Source organism: Octodon degus, unplaced genomic scaffold (assembly GCF_000260255.1).
Source record: "Octodon degus isolate 3935 unplaced genomic scaffold, OctDeg1.0 scaffold00060, whole genome shotgun sequence".
Taxonomy (NCBI): Eukaryota; Metazoa; Chordata; class Mammalia; order Rodentia; family Octodontidae; genus Octodon; species Octodon degus.
In genome coordinates this window covers 807,108-813,240 of record NW_004524636.1, presented here as the reverse complement: position 1 = coordinate 813,240, position 6,133 = coordinate 807,108, and positions in this window count along the sequence as shown.

The following is a 6,133-nucleotide window of genomic DNA, read 5'->3' as shown; positions in this document are numbered from 1 at the left end:
ACTCCAGCAACCTGAGGCTGACAGCTTTGTGGAAGCAGCCACTTAAAGGCCTGAGCTAGGGCCAGGCCCCCATGGAATAAGGGTTTTTTTTTTTTTTTTGCTCCGAATGCCCTCAGGGTTGGTTGGGATCAAACTACAGCAACCTGAGGCTGACAGCTTTGTGGAAGCAGCCACTTAAAGAACTGAGCTATGGCCAGGCCCCCAGATTTTTTCTTTTCTGAAAGAAGATAATAATATCTTCCTTATAGGTTTTGGAGGAGTATTAAGTGAAGTCATGATTATAAATAGGGTAACGAGAAAATGTACCACCTAAACCAGGAAATTCTGAGCAGCCAAGGAGAAGCCATTCATAAACACACTAAGATAACAGGCTCCACCTAGAAGTACCAGTTCCTTGTATATCAGGTATCACACACTAGTCCATAGTCATAGCAAGCCCAAGAGGAGGGGGTTTTATACTGTCCCTCCTTTTACTGAAGTCTCCCCACCACTCTGGTCCCCCCACTCCAGCCTTCACACATAGTGCTCTCCTTTTTACTCTTCCTTCTCTGCCTTGTGCTTAAGTTGCTGCATGGCCCCAGCAGCCTTGAAGCAAGTTGTGTCTCCTCCTGATCAATCAATCCTGCTGCTCTGGAGAAACTGAGGCTCACAGAGGGGGAAGCACTTCTTTGATTGCACGATGAATGTCAGCACATCATTGCCCCTGCTCCAGAACCATGGAGTCCATAAACGACCAGCTGCAATCTTAGCTCGGGCCCTGCTGTCCCCCTGCCAGGCTCACCCTTCCTTTCCAGCTCACTTCTCACTGGCCCAGGGTCTGTGGGCAGAAGAGTGCATCCCCCACCCACTCCCTACCACCAATCCCCTCCTCGCCCTAGCTCAGTGCAGCTCTTCTGCCTCCTACCCTTGCCTGGCACCAAGGAACTGAACAGTACAGTGCACCCTTCTCATTCTCTGTCCCCACCTGGGCACTGCGCCCATAGCACTGAGCTCAGGAAGCTTGCTGAGGCCAGCAACATCTCCCAGACCCTGGACTCTATAATTGGTTTTTAATGGGCCCCATTATGACTCCATCCTAGTATGCATCATGGGCGCCTGAGCTCCGTAGCTAAAGATTAATTGGGGAGTTGTCTGGAGCCCTCCTGGGGCTATTGCCCAACCTTCCTTTCCTTCCTGGTCCTGTTCTGGCTTCTCTTTTATGGATGGACAGTGGCCAGTCAACTCCAACCAAGGTCCTACACAGAGCCAGTAGTAGAGCTACTCCATATTCCACTCACTATCTCTGGAGCTGAAGTGTTGCAATTCAGTATTGGCAAAAGAGTTATCTCCTTTTGCTAATTGTAGGGACTATTGAGTAACTGTTGAGGAGAATTCTGGGGCTCCATCCAGGCTCTGTAGTATAGAAATCTAGGATCAATTAGTGATGTCTGCCATGAACAGAGTGAGGAAAGGAGGGGAAGTGGAGCCAGGGATGATGGATGCATTTTCCATCAGGATCTTGCATCTCCTTTATTCATGTGCAGAGAATGCAATAGACCAGACTGCTGCCCTGAGGAGCAGATCCTCCAAAGAAACCAGGAAACCCAGAAAACCCAGGGAAGCCAATTCAAGGCAACAGTTTATATGCCAGGTATGATGGGTCTGATCTCAGCATTTTATAAATGGAGAAACCGAGGTTCAGAGAAAGGAGTGGTCAGCAGAGTTGTTACAAACCTGACCTGGGAACCCCCACCACCAACTTTGTTCCTTCTTCAGCAACTGAGCTTGGTGCTGCCAGGATCAGGGCTGATCCTTCATCAGTGTTCAGGGAAGAGGGACTCACTTGGTGAGTCCCCAAAATCACATCCTGGTAGAAATAAAGCCAGTCCCCACTACACCAGGACTGGATGAGGAGATCTGGGGTGTCTTTAGGGAAGCAGACCATCCCAGCAGCCTGGTGGAGCTGGAGGCCCAATAGTATCAACAACCAGGAGGAACTAGGAAAAGGAAATTAAAATACAGCAAGGAAATTAAAATACCTGGCTTTGAAAGTCAAAACATAACAAGAGTTTATTCATACAGTTGTCACCTAATGATGAGCAACTGAAAACAATAGCTGTAAAAACAGAACCGTGCCTTAGAGACCTATGAGGGAAGGGCTTGCTTCCTGGCCAGTCCCTGGTGTCTAACAGCAGATGCATTCCGGGGCAAGGTAGAGTGGGAGGGTTTGCTGGGGTGATGGGAATATATTTAGGGTTGAGTCTACTATTCACAAGAACCCAAGTGAGATGCACGACAGAAGACACCACATGGGTGTCCTCACAGTGGGCTCATGAGATGGCTTGTGTTATAACTCTCATGCTATAGATAAGAAAGCAGAGGCACCAAGGGCCATTGTCCCACTCAAGGTCAGCCACAGATAGAACTGCTTCTGCCCTTAAGGACTTGGGGCAGAAACTAGGAGCCCATACTGCCTACAAATCCTCTCTTTTGCATCCAGAAACAATCTCCCATCATGCCCAGAAATGTCTCTTGGTCCACACACTCTGTGAGGGGCAGAGAAGCTCTGAGCTCACCCTGAAACTTTCTGCTCCTGCCTCCCCCAGTTCAAGGCCTGAGCCCAGGCCAGCCTCCCCTGAAAACTCTAGGCCCTGCCTGCTTACCTGCCATGCGACAGCTCCACAGGATCTTGCTTTCTGCACAGTGCTGCGTGGCCTCGAGCGCAGTGTGTCACAGTAGCCAGCCAGAGCGCACTAATGGGAGAGACAACTGCAGGAAGCTCCTTGACAGGGAGGTGGAATTCATCAGGAGGCGTGGCCCTCCTTGTATGCACTGACACCCGGAGATGCACAGTCACCCCGTAATTGCCTTGCTCGTACCTAGAAGGTGTCCAATGTGGGAGTGGCTACTGCCAATAGGCCGTGTAACATGGGCTTGAGAACTGGACTGTGGGGGCAGCTGAGGTTTGGATGGTCAGCCTTAGGCTGATGAAGGCAGAGTAGGAAGGACATGGAGCCAGGGAGAGAGCTGAGGTTTCCTCTCAGCCATTCTCTCCACTCACCCCAACCCTCATGTGAGAATATAGAGTCAGAGTCACTGGTGAGAAGCTGTGGAGTGGGCCCAGGGCCAGGAGCTGCTGCGTCCAGTCTAGAGCTAGCTTCCCCTAGGATGGGTTGAGAGGAGTCCTGGGAGCCCAGCTCCCCCTCTTCTTTCAGGGCCACAGCACAGGCACTCGGCACCCTCCTCACACTCCCATACACACTCAACTTCTATGGAGGGGCCCAGCTGTGGAGGGGTCCACAACTCAGGCCTGAGGCCCTGCCTCCTTCACTCTGATCTGGTTAGGCCCCAAGGCCTCCTGAGCCTTAGTAAAGTGGACAGTGTCTCCTGATAGGGTGAAGAAGGTAATTCATGGACAGAGCCTTGCTGCTTAGGGAGCCTGGCTCCCCTGTCCCTCTCTCGTGGGTGCTACACACTCTCAGGTGTCCCTACTGCACTCTCAGTCCTGGGTGTGCAACGGTTTCACAGAGCACAGTCACTTCCTTGGTACCTGTAAACACTCCACTTGGGCCCACCAGTGCCAGCCCAGTGGGGCAATGGAGAGGTCATGCTGTCTGACCTCTGAAGTATGTGGACCTGGAAGTTGCAAGAAGACCCTCCCCTGCTTCTCCCAGGGTCTTTTGCCCTTTGCATATCTTGCAGGACCTCCCTATCCTAACTCACCTGTGGGGAGGTGACCACATGGATTCGGGGCAGGGAGGTAAGCAGGAAGAAGAGGAGAGCCAGTGCTTTCATTCAAAAGCAGCGTTAGTCTGTCCTGACTTTGTGAGCTGGGTCCAGCCTGGAGTCAGGATGTGGCAGCCAAGTGTGTTTGTGACCTTTGGCGCCCCCTCTTCCCTCCCTGAACCTTGGGGTCTCTATCTGTAAACCAAAGGGATGGGATTTTTCTAGTTCAAAGTCTAGGATTCTGGGTTCAGTGACTCAGGTGTTCAAGTCCTCTGAAGTCTTCTGTAGAGTTAAACAAAAGAAATTTTATTTTCATGGAAGTTGGTGGGGAAGTTTCTCTTCATTGGGGAAGTGCTTTGATGGGTGACCTGGGGCTCTTGGAGGTTGGGTGTGGGTTGAGCCAGGGATGATGGGAGGTGGGGCAAAGGGATAGAATCTGTGAGACAGAGTCAAGGAGAGGCAAGCAGTTGGCTATGGGCCCGTGCCACGTGACCAGTCCCTCAGATCACCCAAACCATCAGGAAAGTATATAAAAACCCAAAGTGCTTGATGTGGTTTGATTTCTCATAGAAAGTGGCAAAGAGGTTGAGTTTTGCTTGATGCAAAGTAATCATTTAATAGGGTATTTGCAGGCCCACGTTGCCTTATAATTACTGATGGCTGGCCCCAGCCCAGGGACGCTCCTTCCCTAAGGCCCTGCAGCTTGCCGCCTGGCTGTGGGCAGACCCAGGCCCTGGTGCAGCTGCATTTCTGCCTGTGAGGACTCAAGCTCCTCCTCTCTAATGACAGTTTTATTAGGGTGCTTTGAGGTTTCATCTTGGATTTGCCAGGACAAGGTCTCCCCAAGATAGGGTATTCAAAGTCCCTCCCCTCCCCAGCCCCAAAGATTCATACTCAGATTTAAGGGCATGCGATGTTGCTCAGCAGCAGAGGCTGGGCTCTGTTATCTCAAGGTCAAACTGGCTGTGTGATCTTTCTTAGGTCCTGTGCCTTCCTTGTGAATTGGCAGGCTCATCTGTGAAATAAGATATACACTCAGTAGGTTCTAATATTTTCTGACTGTAAATGACCAGGCAAGGGAGGGCAGACAGCAGCCGAAGACTGTGGGTGGCTCCGCATATCCATGTGAGCACGCGGACCAAAGCCCAGTGTCCAGCGGGCACGCTATAAATAAAGTCTATGCTTGTAATGCCTACAAGTAATCAAATGCTTTAAAAGCAGTTAATTAGTCTTCTGACTATAAAGATAATACTCATGTGGAAAGCTCAAGGGGTACAGGGAAAGAAGAAAGCATAATGGCCATCACTCAACCATAAATAAATGCAAGTGTAACACAAGCTGCTTTGTAACCTGCCTCTTCCGCTTTAGTTTAAAACTGTGCTTTTTTTTCAAACCACAGATTATGGGTATTGTTATTATTAGTGTCAATGTATGCATGATTTGGTTAACCCTTCTCAAGTCAATGGAAATTTAGGTTTGTTCCAATTTTCTGCCCTTTGTAAAGAAATGTAATAATTTTTTGCATGTCCTTTTGTGGATTTCTTTAGTGGAACAATTTCTAAGAATTAAAACTGTTAAGGCAAATCTATGCTTCAAGGTAGCAATTTCACATGTAGAAATTTGTCTGACTGATGGATTCATTTATATTCAAGGACTTATGCATAAGGAGCTTATTATTACAACACTGATTATAAAAGAAATGATGGAAACATTTGTGTGTTCATCAGTAGGTTCAGTAACAATATATCCATGCAAAACAATAGCAGTTCAGCTATTTTTAAAAAAAAGGAGGTGGATAGAGTCATGAAGTAGGAGAGAAACTTGATTTTTGAGATTTTAGAAATATTTTACTCTGGGTTTATACTGATTTGTCAAAAACATTTTAAAAGAATAATACTATCACCATAGTCTAAGTTACCCTGGATGGACACACATAATTTCTAAAGTATTGCTTTTCTTGTAGCGCTCCTGCTCCTAACGCTTCCTGTAGTGTCAGGTTCAAATCCTCCATCATAGCATTTAATGCCACTGGCAACACAACCATCATCTCCTTAAGTCTTTTGTGTCTCTGGGTAGCTACTCTGCCTCATAAGGCTCAGCAGCGTCCCCCAAGCCATCCACTACCCCACCCCGGTGTGAAGACCAGGAATGAGCTATTTCTAGAAATAAGGTGCTCATTCCCTAAGTGCTCCAGTGGGAGATCATAGCCAGGAGTTGGACTCATGAATGTGGGGTTTAGATGAGTACCCAGCACATAGTAGGAGCTTAAGTACAAATAATATTTACACAGATTACATATTTGGCTAAGATCTTGGCTCTGGAGTTAAATGGTACAGTCAAATTCAGCCCCACCATTTAGTTCCCTGTTGGAAAATAATTAACTGCTTTGGCCTTGGTTTCTTTAAGTGTAAAATGGAGGATAAAAGTG